The sequence below is a fragment of the Triturus cristatus genome, chromosome 6 (genome assembly GCF_964204655.1).
Source record: "Triturus cristatus chromosome 6, aTriCri1.1, whole genome shotgun sequence".
Classification (NCBI taxonomy): Eukaryota; Metazoa; Chordata; class Amphibia; order Caudata; family Salamandridae; genus Triturus; species Triturus cristatus.
Genome location: NC_140589.1, coordinates 899,564,960 through 899,579,433, shown reverse-complemented (window position 1 = coordinate 899,579,433; position 14,474 = coordinate 899,564,960). Strand labels below are relative to the sequence as shown.

Here is a 14,474-nt window from a genome sequence, read left to right as displayed (position 1 = left end):
AAATGAAACCCCTTCCTCCATAGCCACACTAGGAGAACAGACTAGGTCAGTGTCTGAAGAGGTGTCCAAACCACTGGCATCTGCCAGTTCGTCGTACCAGTTATCCTCCGCTAAGGGCTCTTCCATGGGTCGGGATAGCTATAAGAATACTCAGATCCTTCCCAACACTATTCCTCACAGGGTCTGTCAATAAAGGGAGGCGCTGTCTCTGACCCGAAGGGTCTTGGTCAGGTCAGCGCTGAAGTCGACACCGGTCTGGCTCTGTATCAGAGTCTTATATAAAAATGTGTTTGGTGGTGCCAATGGGCGTCAACAGCACCGGAAACGGCGCCACTTAAACAGCCCTCGGGGAAGGTTGCAAACTCGTGATTGGAGCCGATTCTAATCCTGGAACTGATGCAAAAGGGCCTAACTGAGGCCGAGGGGGAGATCTCTAGCTGGAACCAGGTTGGGCCACCTGGCGAACCCAGAGGGATAGACCCACCTGAAAATGAGGTGCATGGCCTCGTCAATTTCCTTTAGGTGGATGGGGGTTACTCATGCACCGGGAAACTCTGGGAGCAGACCCAGACTTTGGCTGGCACATGGCGCTGGACTCGATTTGTGATAGTGTTTCCTATAAAGTTAGTAAAAAATCACTGAGGTAGCTATTACTGATCTGCGCTGATGATGCAGATTGAAAAGAACTGATGTAAGCGCGCTGGGGTGGCGTCTATGTAGGCTCCACACATGTCACTTCCGGCGTGGCAGACGCGGAGCCGATAGATGCCACCTATCGATGCACAGAGGTGCTGCTCAAGATTTTCTGGATCCAATTGGATGCCTGGGGAATATTCCAAGTTAAACAATCTGCAGCTAAAAGTCACTCTCAGATATTGTGGTTTGACTGGGTGGTCCACCATTTAGGGTCTTAAGTGACAGTTTATGGTTGGGTGTGCTTATAAGAGAAACATGTAATGCTTACCTAGGTCTGTATGTGCCAAGTGACCCTGAATTACACTCAATGCTGCAAAGTAGGCTTGTGTGTAACGCTTGTCAGGCAGTCAATAGGTTGACTTCTTGATGGGTTGTAATATCCTTGTAACAGAGAACAGTGGGTACATTGAGTCTCGGTGTTGGAAGAGCATTGATGTAATAATATACAGGTAATATAAATGTCAGTTGTGCTTTAGGTGCCTGGGTTTTCTTTTTTCAAGTCTGATGTAAATAGATGTAGAGCCCTTAAACAGAGCAAATTCTCATACCTACAAGCAATACTTGGACAGGCAAGCAGGACAATAAAGGGATATTCCTGCTCTAAAGAAGATGTTCCTCGCTTGCATACTTATTTGTTTCCATCTATGTGTGCTGGTGTTTTTGCATGCTATATGCCTCTGACTCCTCCAGGAGTCTCCAAACGTTTCTGTACTGAGAGCTACTTATGTTCAATGAATCGCATTGAGAGCTACTGATATTATTAGTGTTGTATAATCTCCATTTTCTTTATGTATATAAATTCAACCAAACAAAAGCTTTCTAATTTAATAAGCTGGGCTGCACACAGGTGAGCTACTCAGATGTAGCTGGAGAGCTACAAGTAGCTCACAAGCTACTTACTGGTTGGAGACCCCTGCGGCCTAAGCACTGCATATAACAACTGCCACTGAGTGGGCCTAGAAGCAACCCGCATAATCAACCTGTCAGCGAAAAAAGCTCCTGCAGCACTCTTCAGTTCCATTCTGCAATAAAAATATAGATTTGGGCAGAAAGTGCATCCTATGGGCACGTTTATGTTTTTTGATGGTACTGAAGATTGGTAATATGGTGGCTAAGCTTACCTTCACCTCTTTACTTTGTTTGATATTTATATCCTTGTAATCACTTTGATAACATCTTTGCATTGTTATACCATTCCTTCTCCCAAATGACCAAGAAAAATGACTTAGTATGAGTGTTAAACATCGCTACAGCATTAGAAAATAATTAACAATAATTTAGTTTGTTTAATTTAGAGATAGCATTAATGTCATTGCAATATCACTTGTATTATTCACTGTAATTAAAAAAAAAGGTTTAATTAAAATTAAATCAGCCTGGGTTAGGATTAAAATAAAATGACATACATTTATATATATTTAATCAAACAAATTAAAATTACAGTTAGGTCTAATGCTAAAATAACGCAGGAAATTAAATTAAGCATAAAAATATGTAATAAAATATAAGGGATAGCATTAGGATTATAGTCAAGTTTATGCGTATTTAAATTTAACATACAGTGAGAATACAATATAATTTATTTTGCATTTATTTAAATGTAATATATTGTCATCTATAGCAGGGTATCCTCCAGATTGGGCTGTATGTCAACAGGAAAGCACTAACTATTTATTGTTTGTGTGACAAGCCTAGAAACTAATGTTCTGAACTGTAATGCTAACAGTGAGTGCGAGATCGCCATGTTATATTCAAATATTATTTTCAGAGCTGTAAATTGACAATAGTAGTGATGACAAAACAGAGAACTGGAAATTTTCTGCTTCCTGAAAACTGCTTAGCTAGGTGCAGTGATCAGACCTAAAAGGCCATCATGACTCGTACAAATCAAAATTGAAAGCAAATGGAAACAGCTAGGGGCATTGTTTGTATTCCACAGCAATGATACAAGAAACTGAACATGAGTACCTCCGTCCCTCTCTACAGACAATAATTTGAGGACAAAGTATCAAGGTATGTGAGGATCTGGGAGGGGCAGACACAAGACCTGATTACAAACATACCATTCAAAAGTGCCGATATTGGACCGCAGACCCAATGGCTTGATAAGTTATGCTTGACACTTACATGGGTTGGCACCAAATAATTGGGGAGTTCTATAACCACTCAGCCGATATAACATTGATGGGTCTGAGAATACATATGCACATATTAGGTAGAGACTAGACTAATCAAATATGTAAAATAGGGAATGTGCGATAAAACATGCTTGGGGTTTTCCTTCTGTTCATTTTGTTTTATACAATGACTTCTGAGATTACCACAATAATTGTCATCATTCTGATTCACAAGATTTGTGGATGAGTAGTACATAATAAATAACCCTATGTTGTAAAATATCTGCAACTATGTGCGTCCACTATATCTAGGGATCAGGGTAGGTCTCCATATCTATACACAATTGCCCCTCTGTAGATGAGAGTTACTCAGACAGAGTTGTGTGACACCTCACACTACTTATCTGAATGAGCTTAACTTGTGGAAATGACTGTCAGACACCTGACAGTTCTCTTTTTCACTGAAGAGGGTACTATGCATATTATTCCTCTTGAGTCTTAGGAGATCTACCCAGAGGTGCTCCCCAAAATGTGGGATTCCTAACAGAGACTGGTGGTATTTTACAGTCCTTCTCAAAAGATTGGGGAGGTATCTCCGTCTCCTGATGAGATTTGTTTACAGATACAAAGGATCAGCCCATATCATGGGTAACGTTATTGAGTCTATGTGAGCAATGGCTGGAGAATCAGAGGAGATTGAACTGAATGTAGTTGAGGTACCAAAAATATTTGCCCAGCCCCTACTGGCCATATGCTGACAAGAGGATTCCACTTAAATGGGAGCAAAATAGAACTATTGGTCAGGGCAGACCCTGTAAATACTACGGATGAATGTTACTCCTGGATTGAACTAGAGACTGCAGATTCAGCAGGGTTATGTACAACATATGTAAAAATTAATCCACAATCCCAATCTAATGCTTTTATTTACATTGAGGTCCCATTGACCTACATTGAGCACTTAACATTGTCCAGGGGACATTTCCACATGTAGTAAAATTGTACAGTTATGTCCACTCATATTGCCAGGGCAGGCTTGGCCCATATTAGCTAAACCACATCTAGAACAGTAACATCTTCCCATAGCAAAGACAAGGAACATACTTATAGAAGTTGTAAACATATGCATACAATTGATACAACAGGTTACAGCCATTAATCCACAGACAATAAATGGTATAATACGGCATTGCCCAGCTACACGAAATGAGATACCGTTTTGGTTAGCAAGGAAAAGCTTTCAATTAGAAGCAGTGTTTCTTTTTTTTGTACAATGCAGGATAAACACCAGATTTTGAATATTTGCTTACAGATGACTGATGGGGAAGGTACCAAATATGTGTCAGTCATTGGGACATCTGATAGCTCTCTTATATATGACTACACATACAGCATGCCTTCAACATTGGTATTTTCTAAAGTATTAAACAAATACAGGCAGAACACAGAGCTTCACCTTCAGAGGACTTAGTAGTGCAGCTTGTAGGTAACAAAGATACAGTAGCTGAGATAGTTATTACTAATATTAAGAGCGAAGAAGTATTATTGGTCAGTTACAAGAAATATGATGCACCTTTAAAAAATTAGAAAGAAGTGGATTTGCCAAAAATTATGTCTTAAGTTTATGTCTCCATGGGGAGAAATATCTTAGAGGTAAAAATGCAAGGACTCCAGTTAAAAAATAAGGTAGAAAATTGCAATCTTCAGAAGTAAAGGAAGAAGGAACCACAATGATCTTGTGTGGAGAGTATGACATTCCAGCATGGATTAAAAGGAAACCACAATTTTATCACAAAGAAGTAGAGCAGAGAAAATTTAACCCAGGAGGTAGAAGGGAAATAAGAGCTCCAGAAAGATATCAGTTCGCTGAAGAACATTATTCTTATTCTTCACAGGATCGTTGAGATAAGAAATAGTAACCAAGCAAAAGTGGCCATTTACAGCAGGACCTGATGAGGGATGAAGCTATCAGCAGTCAAGGTGGGATAGTTGTGGATTGGGACCATCAAAGCAGCGTTTTCAGAAGAAAAGAGTTACTGCTGTAAAGAAGAATGCTGTCTCACAGAAAGAGAGTCCTACCTAATAACAGGGAATGGTAGTGGCTGAGCAACACAGGTTGGCTTAAATCACTTGAACTAGCCAGAGGCTCACACCCCAACTAACCATGGAGGAGACTAATGACTATAGTCACAGATCTGGGTTGAATCCATCATCGTTCTTTAGCTCACTTCGCCACCCCAGTTCAGACTCAGCTATATGCAAATCAGTCTTGACCCTGTGCCTCATGAGAACAGTCCAGCCCGAACTGCCAAGCCATGTCTTCCCTGGACTGGAAACAAGCATCCTGGGACCGGTTTTGGGCTAACAGCCCTCATCAGTGAGGTTAGCTTGAACCCAGGGGCAAAGTGAGCAAGGGACCCACGTCTAGGGGGCATACCCTGCCAACTTAGGGCTAACAAAGTAAACACAAGTAGATGATGGACAGAGCGCTGAAACTTTTCTGACACTCACCCCCAGTCACAGATCTAGGTTGAATCTATCATTGTTGTTTAGCTCACTTCGCCACCCCAGTTCAGACACAGCTATATGCAAATCAGTCTTGACCCTGTGCCTCATGGGAACAGTTCAGACCGAACTGCCAAGCCATGTCTTCCCTGGGCCGGAAACAAGCATTCTGGGACCAGTTTCGGACTAACAGCCCTCATCAGCCAGGTGAGCTTGAATCCAGTGGCAAAGGGATCCTGGGACCCACGTCTGGGCATACCCTGCCAACTTAGGGCGAAGAAAGCAAACACGAGGTGATGATGGACAGAGCGCTGAAACTTTTCAGATACTCATGCCCAGTCACAGATCTGGGTTGAATCCATCATTGTTCTTTAGCTCACTTCGGCGCCCCAGTTCAGACACAGCTATATGCAAATCAGTCTTGACCCTGTGCCTCATGGGAACAATCCAGCCCGAACTGCCAAGCCATGTCTTTCCTGGACCGGAAACAAGCATCCTGTAACCGGTTTCGGGCTAACAGCCCTCATCAGCCAGGCTAGGTTTAATCCAGTGGCAAAGTAAGCTAGGGACCCACCTCTGGGCATACCCTGCCAACTTAGGGCGAACAAAGCAAACACAAGGAGATGATGGATGGAGCGCTGAAAGTTTTCAGACACTCACCTCCAGTCACAGATCTGGGTTGAATCCATCATCGTTCTTTAGCTCCCTTCGCCTCCCCAGTTCAGACACAGCTATATGCAAATCAGTCTTGACCCTGTGCCTCATGAGAACAGTCCAGCCCGAACTGCCAAGCCATGTCTTTCCCGGACCGAAAACAAGCATCCTGGGACCGGTTTCGGGCTAAGAGCCCTCATCAGCCAGGCTAGCTGGAATTCAATAGCATTATATACTAATCGAAACACCCGATGGGCGCCTGCAAGGACCGGGTCAAGGTTTTAAGGGTCAGATTCAGATCAAACTGGATACTGAGTAAACGGAATGATTTTCTGGACTCAGTTGACTGATTACTATGATATATTATTTGCAGAAGAAGATTGGCCACAAGTTACAAGTGAAGTTCTATTAGGTGAGGAAATTACAATGGGAGCATATTATTCGAGGACTGGTATGCAACAAAACGGGGCTTATAATTGGCTCCAGCATTAAGTAAAAATCAAGCAGACTGAGATGAAGGTGCAACACTACATGTGATTTCCTTAGGGAAAACTGAAGGTTCAGAAGCAATACATAATAAGGCCAGAAGTTCAAAAATATCTCAAGTGAACTGTGAATGAATTTCAATATCACTGGGCTGTCATCCCCTGCCATAAACAATGAGCACCCTTGTTTACATGATTTTTAAATCCGATAAGTATTAGAGAATTGTATCAGACTATTGCAATTTGAATTTGGATTCCAAAACATATGCAGTATCAAATGTACAAAGCACTAGATTAACAGTGCTACTAAAAACAAATTAAGAACACATTAGATATACCATATGGGGTTTTTACACAAAGCTTAGCACCTGAATCAATTCGATTCAAAGACTTTATTGAGTTTATAACCAAGTAAACCATAAAAGCATCACATCAATACATTAAGTTTTGTATCAAAATAAATATAAGCATGGAAAGCTTCATATTGATAAAAGACTTGAATAATAGTCATTAAAATAGACCACATTACAAGTTATAAAACACTGTGTAAGATACAATAAAATATTCTTAGAAAACAATTCAGCATTCACATACTACCAGCTATACTGTACTGAATTGAAACAATACAGCAACTAAGCCATTTATTTTCTAATTTAAAACAATACAACCATAAATCATTTCATTTTCTACCAGAAGCACCTTTATAAAAAAACATTGCTATGTGATGGCATGCTGTCACATCATTTAATTCATATAAGTACTGGAAGGTCTCACAGTAATTTTTTAATTTTTAATAAAAAAAAAAAAAGAGGTTTAAGATATTGACTTCAATTTTCTCTGTAAAATCTGCAAAAAAGTGCTATACTCTGGTTCGACTGTTCAGATCTATTATCGCAGGGGCATGTTCGAGGCAAAGGACCCCATCCTTAACTCTTTGGAAATTATATCAGGCGATGGATAATAAGGAAACAGAAACAGGTTAGGAGATATCTGTGGTAGGTGTTACAAGTTAAATTAATAAACGGTTGGCATCAGGCTGGTCATTCATTGACACATATCTTACCACAGTAACCTTGTTTTGATCATGCAAGTTCCTTTTCTCTAGATAGACTTTAGATATATGCTTCTTAAGGTCCCTTTTGGAGAATCCGGTTATGTTCTCTGTCTGTCCCAGCCCCCTCAAGGTGTTTTTATTATACCTTAGCCAAGGGATTTTATGTACCTGATCGAGTCCTAGACAATCTTTCATGATGGTTCTAATGAAGTGTGTCTCTTCCTTGGACCACACTGAGTGCCATAATAGAAGTGCTTTGGTTTCAACTATATCTTGTAAGAAACTAACTCCCAGTTCTCTATGGATGATGGATTCCGATATTAAATGGAGTATGGCTAAAAGTTTTCTAAGGAACGTATTCTTTTGTATTTGGTTTGTTCTGTTATCCCCTGTGCCCCAGATTCCAGCACCATATGTCACTGCTGAGACCAATTTAGCATTATATTGGGTCAATATCTCTCTGATCAAATTGGTCCCTAATTTAGAGGCAAACCTAAATATGCCTTTGTTTTTTCTGAACATATTTAAAATGCATATTTTCCTATGATGCTTCCAACCCCCATTTGAAGACAACTGTATCCCTAGATAATTCAAATGTTTCATGTTTTGAATTTTTTTCCCTTAATAAAGAAAGTATTTGTTTTTCCCCTTGTTTGGCCACAGCTCATGGTGAAGGTTTTCCCAATGTAAATTTTAAGGTCTTTCCCTTCCATGTATTCTGTAAAGGAGTTTATCAAATTTTGCAGGCTTTTCAGAGTTAGGGCCAAAAGGGCCACATCGCCGGTATATAGGAGTATGGTTATAGGGGGGGGGGGGGGGGGGGTGAGTTCATTTTGGGGAAGGTTTGGGGACAGTGCATTGGTAGTTGGAAGCTGCCCAGATTGAACTTGGACATAGCACTATTTGCCGATGGCGGCCACTGACCTGATTTACATTGTGTATGTCAATTGTGATTGAGTAATGCAACAAAAATTGTTTTTTCAAAAAAAAATATAGGAGTATGGTTATTTGTCACTTGCTGGCTCAAGGGGTGTCTGCAACTACCGACTGTAATTTGTCATCTACCCCATTTATATATAGGGAGACGAGGAAGGGTGCCAGCACACAACCCTGCCAACCCCCCTTCCTTATATTAAAAGATGGAGTTAGCTCTCCCTTTGGCTCAAAGCATACTTTAGAGGTTAAGTTACTGTACATGTATGTCAGGAGTCTTTGGGATCCCCCAGTAGATCCGTACATTCCCATAGTTTATTATAGTTAACAAAATCAAAAGTGCAGCTTAGATCTATAAAGCACTTGTACAGGGAGCCTTCTTTAGACATGATATATTTTCCCATCAATCAGGTTAAGCAACTGCTAAACCGCCCCAAAACTTGCCTGAACCCATATTGGACATTTGCTACGATATCTTTTTCTTCAGCCCACACTTCCAATCTTTTTAAAATAACCTTTCCCAATAATTTAGCTGAAGAGTCAAGCAGGGAGGTGGGTCGATAACATTTTGGATCATTCCTTGACCCCTTCTTAAAGATGGGAATGAATAATGAATTGGCCCAGGATGGAGATCTATAGCCTGCCCCTGCTGCATTCAGAACTTTTGTCATTAGGGGGCCCAAAGTGCAGCTTCAAACTTGTAAGTGTCCATCGGGACACCACCAGGTCCTGGGGCATTCCCTTTTGGACTATCGTTCATTGCCCTCAATACCTCCTCTAAGTGAAAGCCACAGAGGTTGATGGGAATGCCAAGGGTATCCTGATCCCTTATTCTAGAGCACTAGTGTGAGAAAAACCTGTACCAAAATGGTCCAACCACTGTGCGGGTGTAATCGAGGATTCCAGGTCAGGTCCAAGCCCTTTGGGAAAAAAATGGAGCATTAATCGTTTTCCAAAAGAGTGTTCTGTTCTTGGTCTCTGCAGCTTGTGCTAAGTTCTCCCATGCTTCTTCTTGTAACTCTTTTTTCCTTTTGCTTATTACACTATTGTAAGAGTCCACCTTCCCGTACAGCTAAAGGATCCCTGCTACTTAAGTGTAATAGTCTTATAAGATAATTTTGTGCCTTAGCAGAACGGTGACTAAACCAGTCTTTATTTTTCTTCCGTTTGCTCTTTGGCTTCATAGTCAAAGTTTGGCTTATTGAATTGGAAATGGATATGTGAGCTTTCAATGTCTCTTCATGATTATTTTCTAAGGCCAAACCTATCATTAAGGACTTGATATTCCTGCCTACTAGATCACTTATAAAGCTGGAGGGATCAACACCGGCCCATTTCATTTTTATTCTGTAAAGTCCTACTGGGGTTATGTCGGGTGTAAACTAACCTGTAATTTTAAAATTACAGGATTATGGTAACTGATACAATTTTCTCCCACCTGTAAATTCTGTTGAGTAATTCTGTTACTATCCGAAGTAAGAACGTGATCAATATTACTATTGCAGCCTCTCTATTTAAAAGTTGTGGGCTGAAGGTGGCGATTAGGGCTACAAAAGTAACTATGGTTAAATTATATTTCAGCAAAAGATCATTTAGTGTTGAGTCAAAAGGACAATTGTAACCCCTAGAGTCAGTAAAGCCACACACCTGTTTAGAACGGAAGTGACATACCGTAGTATTAAAATCCCCAGCCCAAACTACATAAAAGTCTTTACTATGCTGATTAATAAAATGGTCAAAGTCTATTTCAAGGGCATTAACCACTTCATCCCTTGTGGAATCGAAAACATTATTATTAAAGTTAATTATCAAAATATCTGGGTAACCATCTGATGTAAGCTACATGAATTGATAGTACAGTGACAATAAAAAGGGTTTCTTGACTTTTAGTGTAATTCTGATGGAAAATAGTACATGGAGGCCACCTTTAGCCCTGCCCATTTAGGAACGTGAAGCTGCAGTACAGTGTGATGTAAACCCATCAACATGAATAGGATTTATTAGACAAGTTTCTTAGATACATACAATCTGAGCCTTTTTAACATATTCATCCCAGTCCTCTAGGTTTGTTTTATTGGCCAGACCAGCAATGTTCAAATGATACAATGGCTACTTCGGAAGGGCCTGGGTTGTTGAAGGAAGGAGTCTCTGCCTTGGGTTAACTAACTATCATTTGTGGGTGATGAGCTATAAGTGATTGGTGTTGCTGCTGTAATTGCCTCTTCTGTGAGCATGGGAAAAAGGACCTCAGGGTTTATAAGTCAATTCAACTCATCCAAGTCATCGAGGGGTGGTAGGGACAAGGATGCTCTGACCTGGCGTTTTCAATATTTTCACAGGATGTCTTTGACTTGATAGTTGTACCCTAGGTTCAGGTCTATGAAAGAAACCCAAGGGTACTGCTTTTATATTGCTGTTCGAGCAGCCATTTGAGGGATATGGGTTCTGGAGCGACTGAAGAATATTTTTGACCAAATAGGGGTTTCTAAAATCCAATACTATACAGTCCCCTTCCATAGTTTTTTGAGAATTTCTAATCCAGCCAACCCTTCTCCTTATCAAACTTTCCTTGAAAAGTACATTTGCCTAAGGTACGCATTGTGCTATCTAATAGATGGCTTATTTTTAAGATCATCCCAAGATTCTTTAGCTATGGGTTTCAAGCCGGGGCCCCTATAAGGATAACAATATGAAGTGGCCTACGGCGGGAGGTGTAATACATCCATAGAAAACTGAATATTCAGGTCTTTCCTCCAGGTTGAATCCTGATTGGGAGCCCTATCCCTAATATTGGTGGGGTGTCCTGGCTGTTTTATGGTAGTATGATTGAGATTTATATTCTCTATCGCCAAATAGACTGATCTCCTTTGAGGTGCCTGGTTAAATTCAGCCTCTTGTCTGTTTGAACCTGCAGTTATCCTTGCCATCTCCTTGCTTTGCCCAATAGATTGCCAAGTAGAGGGATTTCATTGTTTCTCAAGTAACTTCAGTGCCTTTTCCAGGCTAATTTCAAGACAATTCAGGTTATCAATCAATTAGGATTTGGACAGTACGGCTGCTTCACCCGTGAGGGTCTCAAGGCACGGTGGGGTCATGCTATGGGATCACGCTACCTGTTCCTATCGGTTGAACATCTAAGTCTTGAGGTCCTTCCTGAACTGTTGGAGCGATGTTGAGGATCTGAGGTGCAGTGGGAGGGTGTTTCAGGCCTTAACCGCCAAGTGGGAGAAGGAGCAGCCTCCGCTTTTTGCCCCGAGGTTGTGCTGGGTAGCTGCTAGGGAGAGGGATTTGGAATGGAGTTCCCTGTTAGGTTGGTGAAATTTAATTTGCTTGTTGAGGTACACTGGTCCCTCCTTGTGTAGTGCCTTGTAAGAGTGAGTGAGCAGATTGAACTGGCATCTTTTTGCATGTGACAGGTAGCCAATGGAGTTTCCTGAGGTGAGCGGTGATGTGCGTCTGTCTGGGGAGGTCGAGGATGAGTATGGCTGCTGTGTTCTGGATGGTCTGGAGTTTCTTCATGAGTTGGGCATTGAGTCCTACATAGAGGGGGTTGCCGTAGTCGAGTCTGCTGGTGATGATAGATTGCATGACAGTTCGCCTGGAGTTGGGTGGGAGCCATCTGAAGACCTTCCTGAGCATTCGGAGGGCGAAGAAACAAGCGGAGGAGATGTCGCTGAGCTGCTTCTTCATGCATAGCTGGCTGTCGAGAATGATGTTGAGGTTGTGGTCGTGTTCGGTGGGTTTGGGGGTAGGGCCCAGCTCAGGTGGTCACCTTTATTGTTCCATAGGGTGTCCTTGCCTTTCTCAAAGATTAGTATTTCTATCTTCTCAGTGTTGACTTTGAGACAGTTATTGTTCATCCAGATGGCCACATCATTCATGCAACTTTGGAACTTGTCTTTGAAGGTCGTTGGGTCATTTGCCAGGGAAAGCATGAGTTGGGTGTCTTCGGCGTAGGAGATGATGTTGAGTCCGTGGCTTCTGACGATGTTGGCCAGGGGTGTCATGTAAATGTTGAAAAGGGTTTGGCTGAGGGATGAGCCTTGAGGTACACTGCAGGTGATGTTCTTGGGGAGGGACGAGTAGGGAGGGATGATGATCTTCTGCGTTCTTCCAGTGAGGTAGTATGCGATCTACTTGAGGACTTCTCCTTGGATTCTGATCTGGTGGAGTCTGTTGAGCAGTATGTGGTGGGATGCGGTGTTGAAGGCTGCTGACAGGTCGAGGAAGATAAGGGCTGCTGTTTCTCTGTGGTCTAGCAGCATTCTGATGTCATCTGTGCTGTGTTTTGCTCTGAAGCCGGATGGGGATGGGTCCAGAAGGTTGTGGTTCTCTAGATGTCTGATTAGCTGGATGTTGACAGCTTTCTCGATGGAAAGCTGAGCAGGGAAATTAGTTGTTAGTTCTTGGGTTCTCCTGGGTCCACATAAGATTTCTTCAGCAATGGATTTACATTGGCATGTTTCCATTTCTGGGGGAAGTCAGCCGTGGTAAGTTCTTTGAAGATCGATTGATTGCCGAGGTTGAAGGTGTGGTGGGGGCAGGGGTCTCATGGGACTACGGAGTGGATGGATCTCATGATGGATGCCGTTTCATTCTTGGTGAGGGTGTTCGACGAGGTGAGCTGATGTGTGTGGGTGTTGGTTGGTGTGAGGAGGTTGACGTTATCCACGGCAGGGTGTTGGGTTGTGAAGTCTTGGAAGATCGTGTTGATTTTGTTGTGGGAAAAGCCTGAGAGGGTGTCGCAGAGAGCTTGCGAGTGTCTGATGATGTTTTCGGCTGCCAAGGAGTTGGTGAACTCCTTGACTATGTTGAACAATTCCTTGCTGTTATTTTAGATGTCATTGATGCCGGTGGCTAGGGCGGTCGTTTTGGTGTTTTTCAGGAGGTGATGGTATCAGTTGAGGGTGTCTTTGTGCTGGAGTGGGGTTTTCTTTAAAAATTGTATACCCTCTCCATTTTGCATGTTTACATTAATAAGAATAATTAATTAATAGTAATTGTACTAATTGTTTGCAGTGTGAATTGACCAACATTACTAATATAAGAAATACACGTGGGAATTGCATTTGCATGGCCTAATTAATACGTAAACTAATTTTCGTATGCATATTAATACTAGACAATTTGAAATTGCATGATTATATGTTGCTTTCGTGATGTATTCGTGATTTGTGCTTTATTAATGTGAATATAACCCGCATTAAGTGTTGCTTCTGCTAGATAAATACACACACATATGGGTATTAGTAAGGGGATAACATTTTATTAGTCATTTCCATGTATTAATTACGTTTTTGTGTTTCTTTGCTTAAGTTGACCATTTGGTGGCCACAAAAGGGCCGACATCCCTATTTGACGAACACAACTCCATTATGAAGGTCTGTGGGTGAAGTGCGCATGCGTCACCATCAGCAGCAGTGGCCTCTGGACGACCCTAAACTCGACTGTACCCACCAAGGACACACCGGGCTAACAGCCAGCTGCCCCGAAAAGAATCAATAAAAGTTACTTCAACATGAAATTATGAACTATACCTAAAGAAACATTTTCCGCGTGAGAATTTGATGGAACTGATCTCATCAACCAATCACGAGTATTCAAAATATTGGTCGTTACTTTTTGGAATGTAATTCTACTATAAAAATGGTAGAATAGAGAGGTTGTAGAGAGAGACCCTTCAGAAGATTTTTGATTTCCTGACGTTATGCTGACGGAGAGGACGATGACACTGCAGGACAGCTGTTTCCTAAGACTCTGACAGTATGAACTGATGACCAAGATTTTGACTTAGAGGACAACTTTAGCCAGAATAGGTAAATATGATGGTCTACTGCTTGATTAAACCAAAGACTCGATTTTCAATTATTTAGATAAAAATTTAAGATTTATTACAAGAACTGTGTTGGGTCGTTATTATGAAAAATGTATTTATGTAAATAAGTTATAGATTTCGCTATCACTCCAACCTGCAGCTAGCTGATCCATGGCCTATTCATGGGAGGAGTGCTAAAGGTGAAGTTTAGGCCT

At 41.5% G+C, this 14,474-nt stretch overlaps 1 long non-coding RNA gene across 3 annotated transcripts in view; it reads left to right on the top strand.

Annotated features, from left to right (window-relative positions):
* Positions 1 to 14,237, top strand: part of LOC146820760 (uncharacterized) — a 110,338-nt gene extending 96,101 nt beyond the window's left edge. For all 3 annotated transcript variants that reach the window (XR_014962618.1, XR_014962616.1, XR_014962617.1), the window contains one exon: positions 13,761 to 14,237. This is a non-coding gene — a long non-coding RNA (uncharacterized LOC146820760). The remainder of the gene's footprint in view (positions 1 to 13,760) is intronic.
* Positions 14,238 to 14,474: the final 237 nt, after the last annotated feature.